The following is a 10955-nucleotide window of genomic DNA, read 5'->3' as shown; positions in this document are numbered from 1 at the left end:
GAGGGCTCAGAAGAAGACGGAAAAATGTGGGAAAGTTTGGAGGTTTCTAGAGACTTGTTGAATGGCTTTGCCCAAAACTGACAGCAATATGGACAATAAGGTCTAGGCTGAGGTAGTCTCATTTGGAAATGAGGAATTTACTGGGGACTAGAGCAAAGGTAACTCTTGTTATGGTTTAGCAAAGAGACTGGTGGCATTTTGCCCCTTCCCTAGAGATTTGTGGAACCTTGAACTTGGGAGAGATGATTTAGGCTATCTGGTGGAATAAATTTCTAAGCAGAAAAGTATTCAAGAGTTGATTTGGTGCTGTTAAAGGCATTCAGTTATATAAGGAAAGCAGAGCATAAAAGTTTGGAAAATTTGCAGTCTGACAATGAAATAGATAATAAAATCCCATTTTCTGAGGAGAAATTCAAGCTGGCTGCAGAAATTCACATAAGTAATGAGGACCTGAATGTTAATCCCTAGACAATGGGAAAAATGTCACCAGGACATGTCAGAGGTCTTCATGGTAGCCCCTTCCATCACAGGCCCAGAGGCCTAATAGGAGGGAAAAATGGCTTCATGGGCCAGGCCCAGGGTCCCTATGCCGTATGCAGTCTAGGGACTTGGTGCCCTCTGTCCCAGCTGCTTCAGCAGTGACTAAAAGGGGACAAGGTACAGCCCAGGCCATGACTTCAGAGGGTGCAAGCCCCAAGCCTTGACAACTTTCACATTGTATTGAGGCTGTGGGTTTACAGAAGTCAAGAATTGAGATTTGAAAACCTTCACCTATATTTCAGAGGATGTATGGAAACACTTGGATGTCCAGGCAGAAGTTCACTGCAGGGGCAGGGCTCTCAGAGAGAACCTTTGTTAGGACAGTGAAGAAGGGAAATGTGGGGTCAAAGCCCCTGCACAGAGTCCCTACTGGGGTACTGCTTAGTGGAGCTGTGAGAAGAGGATCACCATCCTCCAGACCCCAGAATGGTAAATCCACCTACAGCTTTGCATTGTACACCTGGAAAAGCCACAGACACTCAATACCAGCCCATGAAGGCAGCCATGAAAAAGGATGTACCCTGCCTGCAAAGCCACAGGGATGGAGCTGCCCAAGACCATGGGAATCCATCTTTTGCATCAGCATGACCTGGATATGAGACATGGAGTCAAAAGATATCATTTTGGAGCTTTAAGATTTGATTGCCTCATTGGATTTCAGACTTGCATGGGGCCTGTGGCCCCTTTGTTTAGCCAATTTCTGCCATTTGGAATGGCTGTATTTACCCATTGCCTGCAGCCTCATTGTATCTAAGAAGTAAATAACTTGCTTTTGATTTTACAGTCTCATAGGCAAAAAGGACTTACTTTGTCTTGGATGAGATTTTGGGCTGTGGGCTTTTGAGTTAATGCTGAAATGAGTTAAGACTTTGGGGGACTGTTGGAAGGTGTAATTGGTTTTGAAATATGAGGACATGAGATTTGGGAGGGGCCAGGGTCAAAATGATATGGTTTGGCTGTGTCCCCACCCAGTTCTCATCTTGAATCTCCATACATTGTCAGAGAGGTCTGGTAGGAGGTAATTGAATCATGGGGGCAAGCCTTTCCCTTGCTATTCTCATGATAGTGAATAAGTCTTACACGATTTGATAGCTTTATAAATGGGAGTGTATCTGCGCAAGTTCTCTCTTCTCTCGTCTGATGGCATGTGAGACATGCATTTCACCTTCCACCATGATTGTAAGGCCTCACCAGTTACATGGAACTGTAAGTCCATATAAATCTCTTTCTTTTGTAAATTGCCCAGTCTTGGGTGTGTCTTTATCAGCAGCATGAAAACAGACTAATACAGCAATGTAGAGAGACCCTATCTCTTCCAAAAAAAAAAATTAGGCATGTTGGCTACACTTGTAGTACTGTCTACTTGGAAAGCTGAGGTGGGAAGATTGCTTGAGTTGGGGGAAGGTTACAGTGAGCTACGATAGTGCCACTGCACTCTAGCCTGGGCAACAGAGTCAGACCCTATCTTTAAAAATAAAAATTAAAAAAAGAAAGTGAAAGTACAACATATAGCAAAATCAGTTTTAAAAGAGAGGTTTATAACCATAAACACTTACGTCAAAATAAAGAGATGTCAAGTAACCTGATACTGCACCTTAACAAGCTAGGAAAACAAAAACAAGTTAGCAGAAGGATGCAAATAATAAATATCAGAGCAGAAATAAATGAGACTTGGGAAAATCAATAAACAATATAAACAAAACTAAGTATTGGCTTTTTGAAGATAAACAAAATTGATAAACTTTTAGCTAAGCTAAGAGAGAAGAATAAAATTGGAAATAAAGGAGACAGTATGACTGATACAATGGAAATACAAAGGATTATGACACTATTATGAAAAATTATACCCCAACAAATTGGATAATCTAGAGTAAAAAAGTTTATCGATGCATTCAGCCTGCCAAGATTGAATTATGAAGAAATAGAAAATTTTAACAGACTGAGTAAAGAGATTGAATCAGAATTAAGTCTTCCATTAAAGGAAAGTCCATGACCTGACTGGTTTTACTACTGAATTCTACCCAACATATAAGGAAGAACTAATACCAATTCTACTTAAACTCTTAAAAAATTGAAGAGAAGGGAATACTTCTGAACTTACTGTATGACGTCAGCATTAGACTGATATCAAAGCCAGAAAAGAAACTACAAAAAAGGAAAACTCCAGGTCAATATCCCTGATGAATAAAAAATGCTAAAATCCTCAACAAAATACAGGCAAACTGAATTCAACAGTGCGTTAGAAAGATCATTCACCATGATCAAAGTAGAATTTATCCAAGGAGTGCAAGAGTACTTCAACATACATAAATCAATAAATGTGAAGCATCACATCAACAGAATGAAGGACAAAAAAAAATGACAATTTTAATGCAGAAAAAGCATTTGACAATATTCAGCATTTTTTCATGATAAAACTCTCAACTAGTTAGATACAAAAGGAACATACCTAAACCAAATAACGGCTATATATGTCAAACTCACAAGCAACATTATACTTAATGGGGAAAAATTGAAAGCTTTTCCTCTAAAATTCCGAATAAGACAAGAGTGCCCACTCTTGTCACTTCAATATAATACTGGGGGTCCTGGCCAGAGCAGTTAGTCAAGACAACAAAATAAAAGGCATCCAAATTGGAAAGGAAAAAGCTAAATTTTTCCTGTTTACAGACAATATACTCTTATATATAGAAAACCCGAAGGACTCCACCAAAAAACTGTTAGAACTGATAAAAAAATTTAGTAAAGTTGTAGGATACAAAATCAACATACAAGAAACAGTAGCATTTCTGTATACTTACAGCAAAATGCATTTTTTTTTGAAGGATAAAATAAGTTTTTATTTATAGTCTTATAGTAAAGGGGGAAGCCTTAACTTGCAAGACAACTCTTCGGCAGTATGTACAACATACTTTTTATTTCCATGGAATGGAATCAAACACGAACTGAGACTACAGAGTATACACTAGAAATCAGCAAATGCCAGGAACGGAGTAGGAAAAAGACAAAGAAATGAGGCCTAAACACACAAAACCCTTCACTGGGATCTGCTGACCACAGCCAGAGCCAGGGCTGGATCACACAAAGGAGACAGGTTTCAGGACTGCAGGAAAGGAAGTGGGGTGAGGGCAGGGAAGGGTCCGCACTAGGGTGCGGGTTTAGTACCAGGTAAATTGCTCTTGGTATTTACATACAAAATCAGTTGGCTCTATTTCTTAGAAATACACACGGGAAGAAAGGAAGATTTCCTACTTTTAATAACTACATTTAGTGACAAATGTGTGTAAAGTTCTGAAGGTCTCTTTAAGAGCATTAATATTTAATACATAGCATGAAATTTTCTAGACATGCACATTCACTTTCCAGTTGGAGCTTTTGAGGCAGTACAAAGCTCTCTTCTAAATACAGTACCATAATTGAAGGCTGTTGTATAGTACAATGAGGTTTAAGTCGGTATTTCTGTAATTAGTTCTAAAATATGTCTTATTGTTTGTGGGAGAGATTCAAAGGGAAAAAAGGGGAAAAGCTCCAGCTATAGTATTAAAATGATAACCAGCTGAATATTTCTGAGCTCTCTTTCCTGAGTCTATTTGTTCTCTGTTCTCAGAGATTATGTGAACAATAATTTTTTTTCTCTTAAGCAGCTCAGATTGAAATGAATAAAGGGAATAGTCCAGGAAAACAAGGTTGAGGAGTGCTCATAACAATATGACATCTGGAATTGAGAAGACTTTCCTGCTAGAACTATAGACAGCTCAATAATAATATGTTTTATCTTTTAAATGCACTTTAGTTTGGAAGCTATTAGCTGCCTGATCTCAGTGAAATATATTCTGGAAGCTGGCATTTTAACAAATGCAGTGGTGATATGATTACAGAGTGTTTAACATTTTACACTTGCCATGACAAGTTTGAGTTTTATTAACATATCCATTGGTTCATTTTTTTTTCTCTCTTCTTTGTCATAACTCTTGCTCAGGCAGACTTTAAATGGCAAGGATTATTCATCATTGACAGGGATGAGTGCCTAAGGTGTATGTGACATTATGCTATAGGTACAAACTGGGATCTTGACAGCCACTGCAGGGTTGCACTTGCTAGAATCCTGAGGATGCTCCAGTTATTTGCATATGCCTTAGGACTTTCTAGAGATTAGATCCTAAATCCCGCCTGGTTTCTCATCTTACTTTGTCAGATCACTGTGTGTCTTGATAACTCTTTCTACTCTTGTATCTTAATGTCTAGATGTGAAGTGGTGAAAAGGGCCTATTTCTATTTCCCTTTTGCTGGGGTCCTTATGAGGCTTTGGTGCACACTTAATTACTAGAGAAGGAGGTAAGTGTGTGTGTGAGAGAGAGATCAAGACCCCTTAATTTTCCAAAGAGAACTGGCCTGAACCCGTTTCCCTTTTTCTGGTTATATCTAGGTCTTGTCTGACATCTAAAAGAAGATGAGAGATACTTCCCCAACCCAGTTACCACACTGGCTAGCTGCAAGGGATAAAGAGGAGGGCAATAGAAAAAAACACTATGTAAGGGAAATTTCAGAGGAACAGAGTTCTACAAGGAAGTATTTGCCCTAGGACCTTTTCACTAAATATTTATGACCTAGAAAAAGATATAGGTTCATATATATGTCCCTGATTACTTTATTTTTCCCAAGGCTTATATCTTAGCTTCTTCTCCTGGAAATGGAGGTGGAGAAGGAGAGAGCCTGGAGACCACTCCTACCACTGTCTCAATAGTTCAAGTCGCATAAGGCCAAACACACATCAAGTATGACATTGCTTGTAATTTAAATTTCTTACATTCTTTAACTACATGGAGAGTATGATATATAGGCATAGTTTATTTTAGTGTATATCCTAGGAGCAGAAATACTCATTAACTCAGTGGTTCTGTATCATTTGAAAATCCCTATTCAGGAACTGATACTCCAGAAGCAGTAAGTACTTTAAATGTTGCTCTCTGAACTTACACTAGAATTCATTAGATTGCATGAGAGAAGTTAGAGATGTTCTTTCAATGGTAACTTGAGTGATGTTAAAGACATGTAGATTGTCTAGAACTATAGAAGAGGTACTTCTAGAAAACATTTAAAACCATTAAGAAACCAATAACCCAACACACTTTGAAAGGTGCTCTATTTCTGGGACCCATTTGTTCCTGGTCTCCACAACTTAACAGGAAATTTCATTGCTTTTCTGACCAGAAAGTAGATCCTGCTGTGACAGCTCCATTACATCTGCCTTAGGACACTTTTTTTTCCTTTTCCCTAAGGTGGATGTCTGAGTGCCCAAAGGACAGTGAGATGGACTTCACAAAGCTCTCAGAACAGGCTGCATGCCTGCTGTTATGATTGCTGACCCATTGTATGAATGACAGGCTCTAGTTTGAGATTTGCTTTCTTAGATAATGTGTGAACCTGATAGCCAGGTTACAAGGAGATATGGTTCTTAACTTGTCTCTCTTATTGGTAGAGGCTATCAAAACGACCAGACAATTGTGAAAGTCAAATTGGGTTAAGTCATTTTGCAACAGTAAGAAGTGTATTGATAGAATAAGTCACAATTTAGGAAAGTATTTCTGAAGGTAATGAGTTGCTCTCTAGAGGAACTTGTTACTCTAAAAAGTGACAGCGGGCCGGGCACAGTGGCTCATGCCTGTAATCCTAGTACTTTGGGAGGCTGAGGCAGGCAAATCATGAGGTCACGAGTTTGAGATCAGCCTGGCCAACATAGTGAAGCTCTGTCTCTACTAAAAATACAAAAATTCGCCGGGCATGGTGGGGGGCACCTGTAATCCCAGCTACTCAAGGAACTGAGGCCAGAGAATTGTTTAAACCCAGGAGGCCGAGGTTGCAGTGAGCTGAGATCATGCCATTGCACTCCAGCCCGGGTGACAGTGCAAGACTCTGACTCCAAAAAAAAAAAAAAAAAAAAAAGTGACAGCGAATTCACACCACATTCTCCAGCTCTTTCCTTTCTCTACCCTAACTTAGCATACAAAATCTGCAAAAGCCCATCTCCCAAAAGAATTGAGAGTTCTCTGAGCTCCTTGGGTAGGTGCTCCATGGCAGATTTGTTTTGATCCTTTTATAAAGTTGAGAATTCTCCAGAGTGAATTCCAGAAAGCTCATGAGATTTTGGAATCTCTTTGTCTTTAGGAAGAAGAAATGATAAACCTGAATACTAGAAAAGGGCAAAAGTAGAAGCAATCTTTGACAAGAATGAGTATAATCTCTGTAAACCCATTGGCATCAAAATCAATGACCAAATATCAGTTTGTAATCACTCAGGAGATTTTACATCCTAGGGAAAGAATGAATCTGATTTAGAAAGCTTAAATAATATGTCCCTTTGAATATTTAAACATTCTTATATTTCGTCTCCTTGTGAATTATATTCAAAAGAATGTGAAGGGAAATGATATTAAGGAAATTTCTCTTATAATTTACTGATGACTTAAAAATTATTTTCCTAGAGTTCCTAGTTTTGAAGCTGGAAAGCACCTTCAGAACAACTAAATCCATCTCTTTCTTTGCATATGGCAAGTTTGCATTATAACAGCAAATGCAGTCCTAGCAGAAGACTGGTATGATGCCAGATAAGGTTTGAATCCACGTTCCAGTACTTACAAATTGTATGAATTTGAGTAAATTGCTTGACATTGTTGAGTCCCCAGATTCTTCAAGCATAAAACAAACAGTGGACACTGCTCTCCACTTTATAGGGTGGTTGTCAGTGTTCAGAGAGATACGGGAAATCTCCAGCACAGTGTCTGGCTTCCTGCCTCCCTGCCTCCCTGCTAGTGCTCAATTAAATTTATTTATTTATTTTTTTGAGAACACATGGCTAGCTGCTTATCTTTTCTGGGGAAAATGAGGAGAGAAGGAGCTGGGCAGTGCCTGTTCTCCTTGTCTGTCCTCCTGTCTTGCAGTTTTGGCTCCTTTCCCATTCAATTTTTTTCCTACCTTCTTTGGAGTCATGGTAAGGAACTACCAGTCCCTATGCTGTATGATCTGCAGGAGCCTTTGGAATCAAAGGGCCTGAGCCCAAAAATAAAACATACCAATAAGTTCTGGATAGCAACTTTAACTGGAAATCATTCACAATGGCTTCCCAACCAGTTACAATGAGGCCTTCTGAGGTATCAAGATTGTTCTGTGTCTTGCTCTAGGAGGCAGTAAAAACTCACTGTGCATATTGTGTAAGTGACACCTTAATAAAAAGTAAGTTAGAAAAATGACATTATTTTTGTCTTAGAATCCTTTTACTTTATAAATTGCTGAAGAAATAGATTTGTTTTATAAATTTGCCTTCTAATTCTTATTTCCTTTTATTGGCAGTTAATATCTTTGAATAGATAGGGGCAAAGATTTCAAAGATGAATAAAGACTTCGCCAGGTGGGACCTGAGCATGACCAGAAGGCAGAGTGTTTTTCAGCCTTCTTCCCTAGAATGAAAACATCTGGTAGAGGATATGGGAATTTTGGAGGTGAATGAAGTGAAAATGGGAATTTACTTTGTGCTGGTGCATTTCATCCAGGATTCTTACAATTCTGTCGACTCTAAAGACAAACATACTTGTTTTTTCTTCCTCAAGACTTAGCATAATGGCAGGGACTTAATAGGGTATCAAGAACTTTGATGACCATCTGTCCTTGGAATACCCTGATTTATGACCCTCTTTCATACTTAGTCTTCCCGTTTTTCACTGTCAAAAGTTTTTTTTGTTTGTTTGTTTGGAAGATAAATTATATGGTCATTCTATCAAGAAGTGTTAGTGTTTATGGAAGGTGGGTAGAGTCCTGAATGGGAACAAAGACCACAGATCAGCTTTTGGTACGTTGTATGACCTAAAGTAAACCACGTAATCACACAAATATAGTTTCCTCAGTTGTCAATTCTTGTAAAAGGATGAACATGTTTGCAACATTCTTTAATGAGTGAGTACAGGAGTCAAAAGCAGGTCACTAATTTTGTAATAAGCACTTTGTAAAAACAATGCTGTCTTTTTAACATTAATTAATTCAATAAACATTTACTGACTGGCTACTATGTGCAATGCCTGACACATGAATGCAATGCAAATAAGACAAAGCCAGCCATTGCAAGCACTCCCTGTAAGAGCTTGGACTGGTACAGGAGATTTGTGTGGAAACGTAGCTTAAAGGGCTGTAGTTACATAAGGAATTACAAGAAGATGTGGAAAAGGGATTCTGTTTAATAGGCTAAAGTAGAGACTATATGAAGATATTTCCAAAGTTAGCTCATTGGTGAGGGACAAACTGGTATTCATTAATTCTGTGCTAACTTGTATGGCTACATAGTTATGTTGAGCTTTTTTATGTTGCTAGTAACCAGACATTGTGCATCTCCTCTGAATCATTTATTCCTTTCTCCAGGTAAAAATTTTAACTTCTCCATGATCTAAAGAGTTTTTGACAGATAAATCATTGGCAAAATAATTTGACTAGCACAAATTTTCTCCACTCAATAGCTCTAGTGCATGGTTTACAGCTAGTTAAACAGCAAAAGGTGGATAACAAACTTCATTAATACTGTGCTTCCCCTCTTTTTCTCTTTCTCCTTATTTACCTGCCTACATTTTCTTTGTTATATTTTTGAGGGCAATATATGAACGTGCAAAGAAAAACTGTTTCATGTCAGCAGCGAATCAACTGTAAGAGAGGATTCCTACTTATCCAGGATTACATCATTTGCAGTTATTGTGGTCGTGAGATTTCACCTGCCACTAGGAATGTTAAGGGATGGATTCACAGGGAAGTTAAAAAAAAGAGAGCTGAATCAATTATCTGGAAATAAAAATAAGTATTTGTTTGAACCACATAAAATGGAAGGTTTTGTAGGTAACAAAACAAAACAAAACAGAGTGTCAGCAAGATAATATGCCTTAACTGAATAGAACTGCAATGGGAGAAAATTTGTGATTTGAGTAGTCACTCTCTTCAAAGATAAAATTAGATCTTATTACTTAACTCTACACCTTATTTTGTTTCTGTAAACAAAACCAAAGCCTATTTATCTGAGATTTACATCCTGATCTTAAAAAAGCTCTTTTCCACCCTAAAAATTAATCTAGTGTGCTCTCTCTGGTAGACTTCATTAATTTATTTTTGAAGGGAGTCAGTTTTAAGCATGCTGAGACAAAGAGGTAGTCTTTGTAATGTTACAGAACAGCTGCACTGTTGGTTTGCTGGACACTGAGTGTCCCTTAGGACAAATATGGCATGTGGTGCTTCTACTTGAAGAAGCTTCTCTCAGTGATAAGGCAGTGTAGCCTTCACCAGTGAGAAAGTGCCAGGCCTTAAAAAAGAGCAAAGGGACTTGGAGACTAAAATAAAACTTAACCAAATGGTGGAAACATGCTCAACTCCTTAATTTATCTGATTAGAGCCAACAGGCGCCACCACATAGAACATTTGCTCCCATCCCAAATGCCATTAAGGCAGCAGTGGAACTATTTCTAGGCTTGCCTCCAGATTGATGGAGGATGAACTAATAGTGGATTTGGTTTCAGCCTGGAGTCACTGTGAAACGGTGACAGACTGCATTCACTGCAAAAGTCTTCAGGCATCAAGTGTTCTGAACACTTACCTGCCTGGAAGAGATTCCCCAGCCCTGAGGGAATGTTCCTCTAACCCTGGTCCCAACCCAACTCCAGCTCCTATTCTATATTATTATGATTTATTTATTTAATGCGGAAGCATGGTTGCTTGGACTTAAGAATTCTGCCTAGAACTTGGTTAATGCATACTAGACTAGCTTAATATGGAATCATTGTCTCTTAAAATTGCACTATGTTTCTGTGGAAGGTACCAAGAGGGACAAAGCTATATTATGCTGTTCTGGGGTCTGGGATAGGAATCACCAGTAGGAGAAAAATTTGAAGAGTGTGCTCAGGCAATGTATAGAAATTCTGATAACCCTCTTTGAAATCAATATGCCTATGCCCCAGTCCTCAATCAATCTCACCACTAGCTGTGTGTCCTTGAATTACTCAGCCTCTTTCGGACTAGTCATTCATTTGCACAATGAAAGTGTTTGGTAGATCTCTAAGGATCTTAAAAGTACTAACATGCTATTAGTGTAGCTGTAAAAATACCTTTAAAGGTTAAAAATTATGTATAGAGAATTATTATTAAAAATTCCCAAAATTAGCACTTCTAATTCTGCTGTTCAGTGACTGGCCAATATTATTAACTCCATTTTACAGATGTGTAGATGATTTTTCCAGTAACTTTATTAAAATGTTTATGGAGCAGCTATGCTAGGTATGGAAGCTTAGAAGCTTATCCAAGTTTGTTGGGCCAAAATCTCTTGATTCAGGGGGCCCTCTTTACTATATCTATCTATCTATGTAAATAAAATTAGGTACAAAGTGAATACCTAA

This window comes from Sapajus apella, unplaced genomic scaffold (genome assembly GCF_009761245.1).
Source record: "Sapajus apella isolate SASKATOON/1434 unplaced genomic scaffold, GSC_monkey_1.0 scaffold10, whole genome shotgun sequence".
In the NCBI taxonomy this organism is placed as follows: domain Eukaryota; kingdom Metazoa; phylum Chordata; class Mammalia; order Primates; family Cebidae; genus Sapajus; species Sapajus apella.
The sequence above is the reverse complement of the archived record's forward strand: the minus strand, read 5'-3'. Positions refer to the sequence as shown.